The sequence below is a fragment of the Conger conger genome, chromosome 8 (genome assembly GCF_963514075.1).
Source record: "Conger conger chromosome 8, fConCon1.1, whole genome shotgun sequence".
Classification (NCBI taxonomy): domain Eukaryota; kingdom Metazoa; phylum Chordata; class Actinopteri; order Anguilliformes; family Congridae; genus Conger; species Conger conger.
The window spans coordinates 30,973,148-30,991,158 of NC_083767.1; the positions used below are offsets into that span (position 1 = coordinate 30,973,148).

General features: G+C 39.6%; 1 protein-coding gene across 1 annotated transcript in view; it reads right to left on the reverse strand.

The window, feature by feature from the left end:
* The window catches only part of arid2 (AT-rich interactive domain 2), a 110,267-nt gene that overhangs the window by 20,311 nt on the left and 71,945 nt on the right, over nt 1-18,011 (reverse strand). The gene's annotated exons all lie outside the window — the stretch shown is intronic.

Genomic DNA, 18,011 nt, shown 5'->3' on the forward strand with positions numbered 1-18,011 from the left:
GAAATATAAAATTGATCATTATTCAACCGTAAATAAAAAATAAAATGGATAAACGCAAACTTTTCATTTCCCTTCATTTTCGTTTTCCTTTTTCCTTTGTGCTTCATGTAAACCTGTATGTAAATGAGGGGGTGAGGCCAACCTATTAATCGATGCAAACAGGGTGCTTTTCAGACAGGAAGAGTACACCAACTGGAAGTGGAAAAATGGGTGGGAAATTCCATTTCCAGAGGTAAAGATTATGTAGGTTTTCCCCAACATTTACTAAAAGTGGAGTCGTAAATTAGCGAGATACACCAATGCTGTCATTCATGAGTTCACTGAAAATGAACAGTCCTGAATATACTTTAAATATATTGGCAGCCATTGGCAATTTTACCAGGGTTGCAAGAGGTGCATTTGCAATAAATGTCTTAAAATATTTGAAAGAAAAAAACATATTTAAATTTGTATAATTTTAAAAAGATTTAAAAATCAGATTTGTATATTTTATCATGCTTTATTGAACTAATTTGTATCAATGTCATAATTGCATTCAAGGTATTAACTGCCTAAAGACCTCAGGCTCGCTTCTTGGCATCCAACATTCCCGTTATTCAAGCAATAGTGCATGAGTCATGGCAAAAAGCAAAGCAAAACGATTTATTATTTCTTCAACAAGAATGAAGGTTCCTCAAACAACTGTTTGCGACCATTTGTTGAGAGTGTGCGAGCTAATTTCACCTGGTCGCATTAGTGCGAGTGCATGATGATCACCGGTGTTTTGGTGCCGCTCCGGCAGCGAATATCACACGGGTACTGCGTTAGCCATTGTGGTTGAAAATAGTACTTTTTCTTCTTCACTGGCTCAGTCGCTCTCTCCCTACCTGCACTCTTACTGCCTGTACCTTCATCATTAGTGCACGTGCGCGTGTACATAGCGGTGCTGAAGACAAAAGGCGCGAAACAAACAAACAATCAAAAAAAATGAAGCGGTCCATTACAGATTATTTTAAAAAACAAAGTGAGGAGAGAGAAGGAGGCTGGTGGAGAGGGAGAGCCAACAATATGTCCCGAATCAGACACGACTGATGATGAGAGTGCAGGCAGCAGGGAGAAGAGTGCAGGTGGAAGCAGGGAGTGACTGAAGAAAAAAAGTATTGCTTTCGAACACAATGGCTAACGCAGTACCCGTGGTTGCGGTACAAACGGGTGAATTTAGATTCAGATTTCCTTTATTGACATTGGAACACCACAAAATTCAGAGTTCAGTGTGGTGATGGCCTTGGGATAAAAACTGTTCATTAATCTTGTGGGTCCAAAACATTCAATGTTTGGCAGTGTTCAGTTCACGTATGAATGCTGCAGCTAATAAGTTATGCTGTTATGCTAAGCAAAGCTGTTATGCTTTGCTTTTATGTTTGTTATGTTTTGTTATGTTCAGTTATGTTCAGATTAAAACATTTTGCAAATAACAAGTCTGGAGTCACTGTCAATCTTTACATCAATGCAAAACTAGGGTATGCAACTATTCATCAAGGTCATTGATTAATACCATGCTGTACAAAGAAAAAAGGTGCGACCAAATCATATGCTGGTGCGATCAACTGAGAAAGTTGGTAGCACCAGTGCTACCAGTGGAAAACCCTGCAGAGACAGATGATTGTTAAACAAAACAGGTCACTGATACAAAAAAAATTCTGTACCACAAAGCACATACAAGCAGTGCAAAAAGTTTATCAATTCAGGCACAGCTGCAAATTTCCCAGGAAGTAGATGCATGTGCTGAACAAAATTTTTGGTGAAGCAAACAAACCATCACCCCTGATGAAAATCAAACTTCTGTTACTGCCATGCTTTACTTGTTGACCAAGGCGGTTTTGAGGTGATAAACACTGACCACATCACACAGCCAGCTACAGTGAGAGCAATAATTATTTGATCCCTTGCTGATTTTGTATGTTTGCCCACTTAGAAAGAATGGAACTGTGTAGAATTTTAATCATAGGTACATTTTAACATTGAGAGACAGAATATCACAAAATAATCCACAAACATCATATACATTTTATAAATTTAATATCATATTTTCACATTAAATAAGTATTTGATCCATAGAACAACAAGACTTAATACTTGGTGGAGAAACCTTTGTTGGCAAGCACAGAGGTCAGACATTTGTTTTAGTTTTTCACCAGGTTTGCACAGATCTTGGGAGGGATTTTGGTCCACTCCTCTTTGCAGATCCTCTCCAAATCCTTAAGGTTCCGAGGCTGTCGCTTGGCAACTCGAAGCTTCAGCTCCCTCCACAGATTTGAGATGGGATTTAGGTCTGGAGACTGGCTAGGCCACTCCAGGACCTTAATATGCTTCTTTTTGAGCCACTCCTTTGTTGCCTTGGCCGTATGTTTTGGGTCATTGTCATGTTGGAAGACCCATCCACAACCCATTTTCAGTGCTCTCACTGAGGGAAGGAGGTTGTCGCCCAGAATTTCCTGGTACATGGCCCTATTCATCCTCCCCTCGATACGGTGAAGTTGTCCTGTCCCCTTAGCTGAGAAACACCCCCAAAGCATATGGTTTCCACCTCCATGCTTCACAGTGGGGATGGTGTTCTTGGGGTTGTACTCAGCATTTCTCTTCCTCCAAGCAGTCGAGTTGATGCCAAATAGCTCTATTTTGGTCTCATCTGACCACATCACCTTCTCCCAAGCCTCCTCTGGATCATCCAGGTGTTCTTTGGCAAACTTCAGACGGGCCTGTACATGTGCCTTCTTCAGCAGAGGAACCTTGCGCGCACAGCAGGATTTTAATCCTTCACGGTGTAATGTGTTACTGATGGTTCTCTTCGTGACTGTGGTCCCAACTGCATTCAGGTCATTAACAAGCGCCTCCTATGTAGTACGGGGCTGATCCTTTACCTTTCTCATGATCATTCACAAGGCGAGATCTTGCGTGGAGCCCCAGACAGAGGGAGATTGGCGGTGACTTTGTATTTCTTCCATTTTCTAATAATTGCCCCAACAGTTGTTAACTTCTCACAAAGCTGCTTGCTTATTTTCTTGTCACCCATCCCAGCCTTGTGCAGGTCTACAATTTTGTCCCTGATGTCCTTAGACAGCTCCTTTGTCTTGGCCATGGTGGAAATGTTGGAATCTGATTGATTGTGTGGACAGGTGTCTTTTATACAGCTACATAACGATGTAACGAGTTGACAGGTGTTTTGGGCAATGAGTTGAGTGCTTCTTAATGGAAAACTAACTGGTCTGTGGGAGCCAGAATTATTGCTGATTGGTAGGGGATCAAATACTTATTTCATGCAAAAATACGATAATAAATGTATAAAATTCATATGATGTTGTTATTGTGGATTATTTTGTGATATTCTGTCTCTCAATGTTAAAATGTATCTATGATTAAAATTCTACACAGTTCCATTCTTTGTAAGTGGGCAAACCTACAAAATCAGCAAGAGATCCAATAATTATTGCTCCCACTGTATAGGCAGCCCATTTGAATTGACAAGTTTTAACTGAAAACCTCACACTATGGTCAACTGCCTTCTCCTAAATGATCGACACAAAACAGAATACAATGACAAGTAGTCACGTACTCATCACATTCATAAACAGATTATTTTATCGCACTATCCATCACCTATGGACATTCAATAGATAAACCAAATAATGTAACATTGTAATCGGGTATTATATTGACTAAGACAACTGAGGGGGCACATATTGCAAATAACTGTGGCATTGTTAGTTCAACTGGACTTGACTGACTATGCTCCAATTGAGAGAATATGACATTGAGTTCTTACCATTTGTAACAGGATAACACCATACATCTTAGATCCTTATCCTCAAAGCTATAGGTGTTTTCATGGTACAGAGGATGCTGATGAAGTACCAGACATGTGTCATCTTTCATGGGCATGTTTTTACATCAACATGCTAAACCATTTGCTGTTATGATTTTGTTTCTGGATTGGACTGGCTAATACAATAGATGAAAACATGGATATTGAGGTCAAATATATGCATCCACATTACCCAGCAAGATAATTTTTTGGGCCAAGAAAGATGATCCAAGAAAATGTTCTACACATTGGATGTTGGAAACAATATTGACAGAATCTGAAGTGGACATGGGAAATTAGTATGCTTATCTAACCTGATTATATCTATTCCTACCTTATTATAAGGATCTGAGACATACGTTGTCCTCCTGTTATAAATGGTAAAATCCAACTCACCACTGACATGTAGGGATGGGGATCTTTTATCGATTCAATGCCATTATCGATTCTGTTTATTGATTCTCTTATTGATTTCTGCATACTGCAGCAGCAATAGACTACTTCAATAAATAAAACAAATGTTTTTCTTGTCCAACAGTTTTTCTGGTTCTTTTGTACTTATATCCTTCAACAGTTTAAATATCAAATTTGACCATCATAAACTTTCATTCACGGGTCGGGTTGCTTTTATTTGCTTTATGACAAACACAGTTCATAGGTCATCAAATGCAAGTCCGAGTCAAGTCTCAAGTCTCTGAGGGACGAGTCCAAGCCAAGTCTCAAGTCTCCAGAATAATGCAGCCTGAAAAAACAGTATGACTATAGAAATTAATCACAATTGCTATGCTTGTTGAGGATATAAAGACCAAAAGTATAGATGACATTTTGTAAATGACATCACGCGTGTGACAACTGAAGAAACCGTATTATCAGGGGCACACACAAAAAAAATTTAGGTTATTAAATTCATTTATTCATACATCAATGAACTACCATACCTGAGCCAAAATTTTGGTAAAGCCTTCCTCAAGCTGGCTGGGTAAAGGCTTTGCCAAACCCTCAGGTCTGGTAGTCCATTGATATATCAATAAATAAGAAAAAAATAAAAATAAATAGAATGGATATTTATTAACTCAGTGAGTCATGTGACAATGTCAACTGTAATATAAGATGAGGGTCAAAACAAACTAGGGGCCTGTTACATGGACAGAGTTTAATCCTGGACTAAATGCAGCTTCATATGGAGAATCTCAGCTTAATCTGCATCTAAAACTTAATGATATATTTGTAAACAGAATTATAGTGTTGAAACCCAATCATTTTGGTTTATTAATACACTTACTTTTTAATTTTTTAATTAAATGTAAGTATTAAGCATTACTTTAATACTTTAATGATACAAAACTATTTTGCAAGTTGCAATCATTATGTTTGGCTCAATGAGCCTGAATTCTTTAAACCCAAAAGGTCACATGCGAAACTGTAACGTTAGCTAAGTTGAAGGAAATACAGTGTAGGGTGTAGCTATCGTTGAAACTGAAAAGTGCACGGTGTGGCGTGTAAAACGGCATAGGTGCGTTGTAACCAAGGATTATTTGGGACAAGTCCAAGTTGAGCCATTTTCCATCACAAGTCAGGTAATAGGTACAAAAAAAACACATAAAATTGTTACGCATACCATACACTGAAAGGGCAATAAAAAGGCTTAAACATATGGAATGGTTACAAACTTGCCAGGAAGTGTACGCAAGTGCATATCGCCACAGACGGCAAGGAAGATTGTGAGGGAGGCCAAAAGGATCACACAGGGTAGTAACCAAAGGATTAGGTTTAAGAATTGCAGAGATTATTTGTGTCTTGGGGTCACTAAGTAAAACAAAAACCAAACAAAAACCAAACAAAATGGCACACCCATGTTAACAAACTCTTTGGAACAGTGGCATGAACACAGCCCTGAGCACAAACCAAAACCAAGCATCTTCAGTTTGCCAAACCTCATTGGAATTATGACTACAGTACTATGGTCAGATGAGACCAAAATTGAACGTTTGGGTCATACACACCATCAACATGTTTGGCGGCAAAATGGAATGCAAACAAGCACCTTTTACCTACTGTCAAATATGGTGGTGGTCCAGGGACACAATTTAAAATAAGAAATTGAGTTCTAATGATTCTCGTAATAAGAGAAATCCGTAGAAATTTGTACACAGAGTCCCCTCAAATAGTACAGCAACAATAGCAATTTTTGTAATATATTGAATACAATACAGGGGTTGAGATGGTATTTACACCTAGATGTGTTAAACTACGTAGAACATAGCACCATTGGTATCAGACCACCCAATTTTTAGGTGAGCAAAAGTATTGGAACAGAGACGATTTAAGTAAATGAAAGTAAATAACACTTATTCGGTAGCATATGCCTTGCTTGCAATAACTGCATCAGGCCCGTGACCCATTGATATCAAACAGCTGCATTCTTCTTTTGTCATGCTTATCCAGGCTTTTACTGCAGCCTCTTTCAGTTGTTTGTTCCAGGGTTTTTTTTACCCTTCAATCTCCTTTTCAGGAGGTAAAATGCATGCACAATTGGGTTAAGGTCTGGTGATTGACTTGGCCAGTATAAAACCTTCCACTTCTCCTCCGTAATGAAGTCCTTTGTTGTGTCTCTTCAGTCATCGTCTTGCTGCATGATGAATCCTCCCCAATTAGTTTGGACGCACTTCTCTGTAAGTTGGCAGACAGAATGTTTTTGGTAGTCTTCAGAATTCATCCTGCTGCTCCCATCATGAGTTACATCATCAATAATGATTAGTGAGCCCACTCCAGAAGCAGCCATGCAAGCTAAACTTCTTTCTCCGCACTTTGGCCTTTCACTTTGGCCCATGACTTTGGTAGAGGTTCATCTTAGTCTCATCACTCCATGAAGCTTTGTTCCAGAACTTTTATGGCTCATCGCTGTACTTTGCAACTCTTATTACTGATGAGTGGTTTTTATCTTGTGGTATAACCTCTATATTGCTGCTCACAGTCTTCTTAGAACGGTTGTTTGAGATACCTTAACCCCTGCTCTTTGGAGATTGTTTGTGATGTCACTGGCAGATGCTTTGAGGTTTTTCTTCATGGGTACCACAATGTTTCTGTCAATTACTGTTGTTTTCCTTGGTCAACCAGTTTGATGTCTGTTGCTCAGGATGCCAACGGTTTCTTTCTTTCTTGTCCAAAATGTTGTACAAGCTATCGCTAATGCTTCTGCAATGGTTCCGATTGAGTTGCCATCTTTTTTAATTTTTTTTTTTTTTTTTCTTTTTACAGGTACAGACTTACAAAAAATAAAATACAACTGATACACACAACACACAGACCAAAAAAACAACTTAAAAATAAAATAATAATAATAATAATAACAATAATAATGATAAATATTATTCTTTTCTAAGCCCTTTTATCTCCCAAAAACAGCTCTCTGGTCTTCATGTTGGTTTATCTGAACACAATTGCAGTCTTCACAGGCAACATTCACATTGCAATGTTACCTTGCTGAAAAGCTTAACTTAACGGCATTAGTTCGCTAACTGGTTAAACATTCGCTAAAATGAAATGTAAATTAAATATCACTCACACCATGTTTCATTGAGAAAAGCAAGCAATGTGTTTACAAACAATAATGTTATAGCTCAAACAAAAACAACCCTGAGCTATTCACAAATCATTGCAGGGTAAACTTTCTGAAGCTTAAATAACATTAGCTGTCACGTTAATTATTTTTTTGAACACCAATGAGATCGAGACAGCTGTGTGCAAGCCACGGAACTGTTTTGACTGTAGTACTGGATTTAGAAGAATTAAATTCTCATCCACCCATTGTGCTGTTAAGCTCAGCATTAACACGGGACAGACGTCCAAGCTCCAAATGACAGTTGTGAAGCTTTCACATGACATCCTGCAGCAGCTCGCGTATGTGGGCTGATACCTTGTTGTATAAGGTTGGTCACCAAGAACAATACATTTGATTAATTTCCCTGTAATTCTCTTCGCCTTGGCACTTCCATGAGGTAAGTTTTTCTTGCTAGATATTTCTTATGTTCGCCGGGATAGCGATTCCTTATAGACTGCTAAAAACACTTAATCATCACAGTGTAACACCAAGTCAGTTAAACTTCAGGGATATCAATCTGTCCATTTAGGAAGCACAAGTGATTGCGAAACAATTTTACCTGCTTTGTGCAAATTAAAGTGACCAGTACCAGGAGACCGGCCGTCACACAAGGAGGGCTGGACAGGGCTGTAGAAGGGCATCAACCCAGCAGCAAGACCGGTATCTGCTCCTTTGTGCGAAAAGCCCTACAAAATGACCTCCACTTTGATTTTCGGTGTGATTTTGAACCCAGCCCACAATGGGTTGATGATTTTGGTTTCTTTTGACCGTTGTTACGTCATTTTGTTCTCAACAAATTATACAATGAACATCAGTAAAAATTTCCAACTTGAATAAATCGTTCATCAAGATCTGATGTGTCCCTTAATTTTTTTGAGCAGTGTATGTTTAACTAATTAACTTGTGTTCACGTCTCTGGACGTTGCACCACCCCTCGAAACGCTGGTGTTCGCTTTGCAGTTTGCTGTCTTAAATTTCCATACTGCCAACATGATTGCCCCGTGCAGACCTGCTGTCATAATTGATGTTTGTTGATACTGTATTTAACGTATGCACAGTAGACACGCGTACGTAGCTTTCGTACTTGCATAAGATTAATTATGATACCTAATACAAGTATTTCAGGCCGGATATGGATGCCAGCAAGTAGTATCAGTGCACCCCTATTTCGCTCACCTAAAAATTGGGTGGCTGATACAAAAGGTGATGTGTTCAAAGTTGTTTAACAAATCCCGATAAAAATACCAAGAAATAAAAGCTGAAATTCAGATCGGTCATCTCATGTACATCTTTTGACCTTAAACTCAATTATCTTCAGTGTATAGCAAAAACAAAGGAATTGACCTTGCAGTTCCAATACTTATGGAGGGGACTGGAAATAATTAAATAAATATACAAATGCAAAATAATAATTGTTTCACAAATAGGCCTATGTTGCTGCATTCACAATCTCCACAGAACAGACAAAGTGAATACAACATTTTCATTTTTGACACATTATTACTGTAGCCCCTTAGATGACACTTGCAGATATAATAATGCAGATGCTTCCTTCCCTCAATTAAATGGGATAGGAGAGAACCAGCACAAGTGTAACATTTTTCACTTCTTACTCAATTACTCAAAGGTTAGGTGATTAAAAGCATAGTGGAAGTGGGACTTCAAAGACCATACACTGCAGTAAGTCACATTATGTTTGAGGTGATCACAAACGGTTAGTGTACAATTTAAACAAACATAATGGTGCCCAATGTCACAATTGCAGAGTAGGCATACTGCATAACTGCATGAATCCTTAATAGCTGCACTATTTTCCAGGACAAAAACACTAATCACAGCACTATGCCCCCTAATTTAAATGTAGGGGACAAAGTAACAATGTTAATTTTTGGTGTTTTTATATTTTTTGCATGCCATGGTGTCTGTTACCCATCAACCAGACGATTGCAATAGCCAGCAATAACTAAATCAGTTCTTCAGATCGACACATTGCAGATCTTTGTCCTGAATAGCCTATTCTCAGTGCGAAGAAGGACATGTAAAAGCAAATTACCCCCATTTTACACCACATGCAGAATCATATACGGCATATAGTTCGTGTAGGCTATATAAACCAAAATAATGACTGGAGCAAGTATATTTTGATGTTAGTTCGGCACATTTTCAATTAAATATGAGAGGCTCCAATCCAATTTTCTCACCCAACAATACAAGCACGGATGACAAAATGTGGTCATGCACTGTGGCCTCAACTCATTAGCCTGCAAGTCTGAGCTTTTTTTTGTGAAAAAAACAAAAAACAAAAAAAAAAACAGAGCAAAAACAACAACATGTTATGTGCATTCCAAATTGGTTTAAACATTCATGCCGAATTACAATTGTGCTGCACCTCCATTATGGCTCACACACACTTCACAATTATAACATCGGACAACAAACCTAACATTATTCACAAAGTATGCTCTTTTTAGTTAAAGTTAAATTTCAGCGCTTTTGATCAAGGTACCTTAGAGTAATTGAGTATTGCCGACCAGCAACCAGCAGATACTGCTAAAGCAACAAAGGGGTTTTTCAAACCAAGTCAATCACCCAATCAGAACCCAACTGAGCATGCCTTTCATTTGCTGAAGAGAAAATTTAAGGGAACTAGCCCCCAAAACAAGCATGAGCTAAAGATGGCTGCAATACAGGCCTGGCAGAGCATCACCAGTGAAGACACCCAGCAACAGGTGATGCCCATGAATCACAGAATTCAAGCAGTCATTGCATGCAAAGGATATGCAACAAAATAAAAAACTTGAATTTACCCAACATTGCTGTGTCCCAACTATTATGATGCCCTGAACTATGTATAAATACTGCTGTAATTTCTACATGGCGAAACCACAATGTATAAAAATCCATCCACCATTATCTGAACCCGCTTATCCTAAACAGGGTCGCAGGGGCTGGAGCCTATCCCAGTATACATTGGGCGAAAGGCAGGAATACACCCTGGACAGGTTGCATGTCCATCGCAGGGCACACACACCATTTACTCACACACTCATACCCACGGGCAATTTAGACTCTCCAATCAGCCTAACCTGCATGTCTTGGGACTGTGGGAGGAAACCGGAGTACCCGGAGGGAACACGGGGAGAACACGGGGAGAACAAGCAAACTCCACACAGAAAGACCCCGGCCGACCGGGATTCGAACCCAGGACCTCCTTGCTGTGAGGCGGCAGGTCTACCCAATGCCCTTTATTAAAATCTGACAATGCACTTTAAGCACATGTAATTTATTTTATTACAAATTTCAAATTGTGGAGTACAAAAGTCTTTGTCCAAATATTATGCAGGGCACTGTCGGTACTGTCGTAAGCTTAGTTTGGAAGCTTGCAAGCATTTCCCTCAGGATGGCAGAAAACCTGCCGTAGTCAAATCGTCAAAATAAACCAATTTAGCATTTCAATTATGGATTTTTGGCAGTCGAAACAAAACAATACTTATTAGGAAATGGTTTAGTTCTACTGGGAGACGGTTGTAGAGCGGTCAAAGCATTGAGCTAGCATTAAGAACTTGTTTTTATCGATTATCTACAGTGGGGGGGGGGGGAAACAAATCAACGCAGTCAACAGACAGCTATGGACACACACACACACACACACAAATCATGCCAATGTTCAACCACATTAATCCAGACTAAATTAAAATTAAGATTCCTCTGGTATAATCAATGTAACTACTAACCTATATACCTACCTGCTGAGCATTCAGCCTTATTTTCAGTTTTCCTAAAGATTGAAAACATTTTCCTCTGCACCATGATAGGCTAGATCTAGAAAACAGCATAACATGCTAATCCATAGCATTGAATAACAGCATTGAACGGTAAGATCAAATCATACTTGCCAATCTAATGGAATGGAATCTAATTAATGGAAAAGGCAAAACTGTTTATTGACTTCAATACTCACTCACACAGAATGGATAATATTTTCATCCTAAATACTTGCATCTGTTAGTTAACGATTTATAATGTGCATCTGACCAAACAATAACCCTGAAATACATCGGTAGGCCTAATAAAGACTATATTATTTATTGAATTTTGCAAGTAGTTGGGTATTTCTGCATTTGCATACCGGATGCTTAACATTTTAAGGATTAATAACATTTTTAACAGTGTTTCCTTTTTTTCTCCTTTTTTTTTTATAGAAGGAGAAACATTATTTTTGAGAACGAGAATTCACATACTGGGCCAGCACTCCCAAGTAAAGTTGTAAGAGTATGTGCTATTGGTTTATGCTAGCAACATCATACTAACCTCAATCAGTAAAGGCCAACAGCACACCAGGACAAAAACGTGGACAAACGTTTTCTGTGAGAAATGTATTGGCAAGTTCATGCATGCACACTGCGGTTGACATTGTAAAGCGTCAAAGGGTTGGAGGACATGTCTAGTTTTGAATGGCGGGCAAAAAACACAATTTTCTGGACATTTTTGCCCTATTTTCCAGAATCACCCTCGCCTGGTGGGGGCAGACTGGGCAAGACTGCTGAATGTTCATATTTTCCAGAGAAGAGACTAGAAGTGCAAAGTTCAAAGCGGGTGGCAACTGGGCTGGATTATGCTGAAAATGATATGAGCAGGTACAATAATGCTGGTTACATTCATAGCCAATCAAATTACCTCTTGACACTCACTTTAAAGAGCAGTGCATGTTGCATGCGGCTACTGCAACACCAAAGGATATAGATATGCAAAGAAAAGGATATGAATATACTAATCAGATGTTTCACCCAAGATGGTTATTTTGCATGAGGCGCAGAGAAAATGTTTTTAAAAATTTAGTTCTAACGAATGTCCATCAGAATTGAAATAATTCTATAATTAAGAAATGCAGACAACAGTATCTTGAGTAAACAAAATAAAACCAGAGAAGATCATACAGCAATACCATGTAGTAATGACTCTGTATGAACTGTTGCTCAATCGAGAGAGAGAGAGGGAGGAGAAGAATAAAAATTAAAAAAAAACCTTCCAACGTAGGATTAGTTCCTGGAGTACAGGGTTTAATGTGTCACGGTCCAAATAATTATTCTAAATATTATTATAAAACATTGTAACAATCAACTTGGGGTGTCAATTTCAGTCCCCCTTTATATGTGTAACCCAAAATTACTTAAGGGGGTGGGCATTGGTGTCACGAGAATAGATTTGATCTGTCTCAGCATTCGTACGTGATTGTCATTTCCTGATTACAATATGAAAATAGCAACAGCTTGTTGTTTCTGCAGTCACATTTTAGCCATAACAGTGGAATTTTTTCAGGCTATGTTTTGTTACGACAAGGGAAAGGCTATAGCTACAGTAATCAGTATCTGCACATTATAAATAATATCGGAACTGTTAGATTTCGGTGTTTTCAAGATGCAACTGAGCTAAAAAGTTGACACGCAAGTTCTGCTCCTATTCAAATGCATATCCCCACAATCACCCTGTTATCCCCCACTCTATTTACATTTCCTTTCCTGGCGTTGATTTGAGGTCTAGGTGCCGACAACCATTTGTCTGCACAACCATTTGACCTAACCAGGAAACCTGTCAATAGACATTATCATATCTAAAGGAGTGTTTTGTCACCATGGATGAAGCACTTCCTTTCAGATACTGATATAAACTCTGTAATTCCCAGTAAGGATTGTGTAAGATTGGTGAAAGCTCAGGAGAACGTGCACACTACCTGGAACCACGAATAAAGAGCTGAACTCGTCTTACACCCTCGAATTTCGAGTAACAACTCTTTCTTTCCTGAAACGCGATTCGAAGTACCAGCAGCGAAACAGTTATAGTATTGAAGAAGAAACAAGAAGTTCTTCAATTGGAGGCTCCACCGAGATCACGAAGTACCAAGACTACAGGAATTTTTCCAGTGACCAGAGAAGATTGGCCTGCACATCAGTCTGCTTCTTTCTCCATTTATCTGGTGAGTTTCTTGTGTTATATTTAGGGCTGTCAAAATAACGCGTTAATTTCGATTAATTAATTATAGAGTAAATAACGCGTTAAAAAAATTAACGCAATTAATTATGCGCTGTGATGCCCTTGACCCCGTACGTCACTGGCCGGTAGCTTTGCAAACAAGATGGAGGCTGATGAGAACACGTTGCTTGGCGTATTGAATGGGAAATATACATTCAAAAAACGGCCGGATGGAACTGTTGACAGTAGTACGGTTCTGTGCAATTTGTGCAGCAAGGAATTCGCGTACCATCGGAGTAACTCGAGCCTAAAATATCACCTCAACGCAAAACACATAGCAGTGAGCAAAAAAACGGGAGTTTTGACAACAAATTATGGAAAATCAAGTTACATCTTGCAAAAATCTTTACGTCTTTCAACTCAACCTGAAACATCCATGAGGTCCGTGTTGCAGAGGCAAGAAATCGCTGCAGAAGTTGAATTTGGCGGGGCCGAGGGAGGATGCTCTTCCCCGGGCACTGGGTCTTGTAGCTCCATCGGAGCTCGCTACGAGAGGGTCGGCACAGAGGAGGAACGCGCGGGGTCCTCCTCTGCCGCCGACCCTCTTGTAGCGAGCTCCGGTGGAGCCCCATAAGACCGGCTGCCTGGGTAAGGGCGTCCTCCCCCGGCCCAGCCTGCCGCCGGCGGGGATGCGTGCATTTATCTGGAACTTCTGCAGCGATTTCTTGCCTCTGCAACACTTCAAAACTAGACCCGGATGAGTCTTGGGGTCAGGTTGAGTTGAAAGACGTAAAGATTTTTCACAAGATGTAATTTGATTTTCCATAATTTGTCGTCAAACTCCCATATAACCCAATGGGTTTTCTTGCTTCCTGGATACAGGACCCAGGATGCATTGCGATAAGGGGAACGGTCTATTGCATAGGCATTAGGTCATATCTTAGTTTCAATATTATGGCCGTTTGTGAAATAAAAGATGTGAAATAAAATATGTTGATCTTTTAAAGTAAATAATGTCTATTATGTTCATTTATTCACTCATCTACTACAATCCATTTGCATTCAAACATTTTTACAACATTTTTTTGCTTCTCACGGCAAATATCATTATGTGCGATTAATTTCGATTAATTAGATTAATTAATTACAAAGCCTGTAATTAATTCGATTAATTTTTTTAATCGATTGACAGCACTAGTTATATTATTTCGCTGATAAACGAACGGTAAAATTCACTGTTGGTACGGTTGTATTTTAGGAAATAGAGAGGAAATACCTGCTTTGGTGTTGACATCGCAATACCATTGTATGTTGGATAAGTAAAATGTGTAGTTCATAAGTAGAGAAGCTGAGCACTAAACTGTTGTTCAGGGGACCCCATGTACATAGGTGACAAGGTACCTTTATTTAATTTTGAAGGGTAAGTTAAATAAATCCTCCATTTGAGTGGTCATCGTTTTCAGAGAGCTTTGACCGCAATAGAGTGTTGAAGGGACGTCTGTGATTCAACGTTGGTACCCGATTGTTAGACCGTGACGTGCGTACCCCCGGGAGCAAACATTGTAAGAGTGTAATTGTCTGTGAATCTGTAAAAGGGGATTCCATGGGAATGCATAGGTAGCAAGGCACATTTCATTGCTTTAAAGAAGTAAATGAAAGGAAGGTGCATGCTTGCTTGACCGCGACATGTATATCCCAGGTACGTACATAGGTAGTAAGGCACATTCCTTTGATTTAAACAAGTAAACTGGGGGAATCCTTGTGGTGGCGTTCTCAGTTCTCGGTGCGCGCTTGCTGGACCGCGACGTGTACTAATATCCCATAATAGGAATCCCAAGGAAATAGGCGAGCAAAGCACATTTCGTTAATTTTAAGAAGTAAATTAATGAAACCTCCATTGAGCGATTGACGGTTTTCAGAGAACCAATAATTGCAACAGGGTGTTTGTGGCGACGTTTGTGATTTAACGTTGGTGCGCGCTTGTTCGGCCTTACAATTAGAGGGGATTCCATGTAGAGGGGATTCAAGCATGTAGAGGGGATTCCATGTAGATGGGAAAAGCAGGGCACAATTCACTAATTTAAAGAAGTAAATTTAGTGAAACCTCCGGTGAGTAAAAAGGGATTTTCAGAGGATTCCTGATTACAAGAGCTGTCAGTGGCAGCGTTCGTGATTTTAACGCTGGTGTATAAAACTTGCTCTACCCTGACGTGTGTATGAGAAATTATCCGTTGTCAGTATCGTGGTTGTTGTTTAACGTATAATGTGGAAGTGTTTCATACTTGTGTCTGGTGTACCGTTTTGTAAAAAAATAGCTTGTTCAGTCCTAATTAATACAAAGGAGTGCTAACATTAAGTCGTGCCAATTGTGTATCCTAACCTAAAAATAATAATAATATAAAAACGGTAATCTGTGAGTAACGCGTGGATAGCCTTTGAAAGTTATAGTTTGAGTTGTCAGTAATTTTAATTTTGTAACTGAAATCATGTTTGGGAAACGTGATAAGTCAGGTTCCCACTTCTGAGAAAGGCGGAAAGGCCGTACCTGACGTTACCAGTGACTCCCTTATCAATGATACAAAAGGTTTTATATATTCACATTTGAAGTTGGAGGACATGGAAAGATATATTGAAAATAAGTATGGTTTTCAAGTTGAATCCTTGACATTGAAAGAGAGAAAGTAAAAAATCTAGCCAACGAATTGGAAAGGGTCAAAGCAAAGACGGCTAAAAGGGATGCAAAAATAATAGCATTAAAAGAACAAATTACACATTTGCGGAAAATACAATTATTGGCCCCTGAGAGTGACGCGTTGGCACGACCAGTTCAACCTTCTGCCCCACCTTTTCATCAGGAAAGGAAGCCAGTTGTTTTACCTCGGGACGATGAATGGACGAGCAGTGGTAGTGAATCGGACGATGACATGGCACCTCAATTAAGGGCAGTAATACAAAGACGGGTAGAGGGTGAAATTCAGTTTACCCATAAACCAACAAAGCCCCAAGATATTGACAAGTGGTCACAGGATTTAAAACATCCGCGTGTGGCCGGCATGGACACCTGGGCGAAAATTAATCGTTTGAAAACAATTTATTGTCTACATCGGTATGACGGTGTACAGCTGATGGCCACGGTGATAACCCCCCCAGAGGTCAACAAACTTAATTTGTCTGTTACTATTGCGTTGCAGGGTAATGGTCAAAATCTTGCCACGGGATGGGAGGTAATTGAGGAATTTATACAGGAAGCTACAAATGCATCTACGAATTGGGGAAAAGTGGCCGCCTGTATTCAAAAGACTGGCGAGGCAGTTGATGTTTTTTCTGAACGTTTTTCTGAAACCTTTTTAAGGCATTCAGGAATTAAGGAAATGAAACGCGACAATTTTTCCTCCAATATAAATGGTCCTCTGAAAACGACTTTTATGCAAGCATTGTTGCCAGAAATAAGATCCGTCACCAAGCTTAGCAAACCCGACTGGCAAGATGAAACCATTACATTTGATCAGCTACTATCGGCAGCTAGAAGGGTAGAATTGGATACGGAATGTAAGATCTGTGAGTTGAATAGTTATGGACATAATCGCACAGATGGTAGACGCAACAGTAACTGTCGTTATTGTGGGAAACCTGGACATTTTTGGAGACAGTGTCGACACAGAAGTGATGCCCCCTCCACACGTAATTATGCAGAGGGGGGTACAGATGATTTAGATAAACGTTTTGCAAGCTTGAATGAGTCAGAAACAGGCCCTAATTTCTGCGGTTCCTTTAAACGAGAGGGCGCCTCACTGCGACACATAGCGGCAGCAGTGAGGCAATCGAAAGACGGACCTTATGTGTGTGCGACCGATGTAGCTATGGAACCAGCGTTACTCACCGGGACATCTCCCCCCAACACGCGACAGGTCCCCATTAGTAGGGAGGCTATCGATGGTATTAGACCTGTAATTAAAGAGCTTGAAGAGGCAAATAAAACAATTGACAAGCTGACACCTTTGGTAGCAGATCCCTCCACGATATTCAACTCATTAAAACCTGAGCATTGCATTTTACAGTGATTGATATGGTCAATGCATACTGGACTGTACCTTTACCTACAAAATGTCAGGACTGGCTAGCCTTTACGTTTAATGAACAACAACATTGTTGGACATGCATCCCCCAGGGAATGCATTCGAGCGGTATCGTTTTCCATGGAGGTGTTACATGAACACCTCACATCAAAACAAGATTGTGCGAACAGATAATATATTTTTAAATGGGATATCCAATAGTTCTATGTTTCTTCGATACTGCCGTATTCTTTTCTCTCCTGTCTGATTCAGACTGGAGACGACCAGACATCCCCAACACTGTGATGTCATAAAGCAGTCGACTCTACCCTACGGCAAGAGAATGAGGCCTCCAAGAAAGGAACAGTCATCACTGCAGTCTTGGAGCCCCGAAAACAACAGCGAATCCTTGCCGTGAATGGGACCAGAGACCGAAACAATCACAGGACATGGACTGGACATATGCATACACCTATACTAATTCAAATTTTATAGTTATGTTATGATTTACATTATTTATTTCCCGTATTTGATTTTCTGTTTT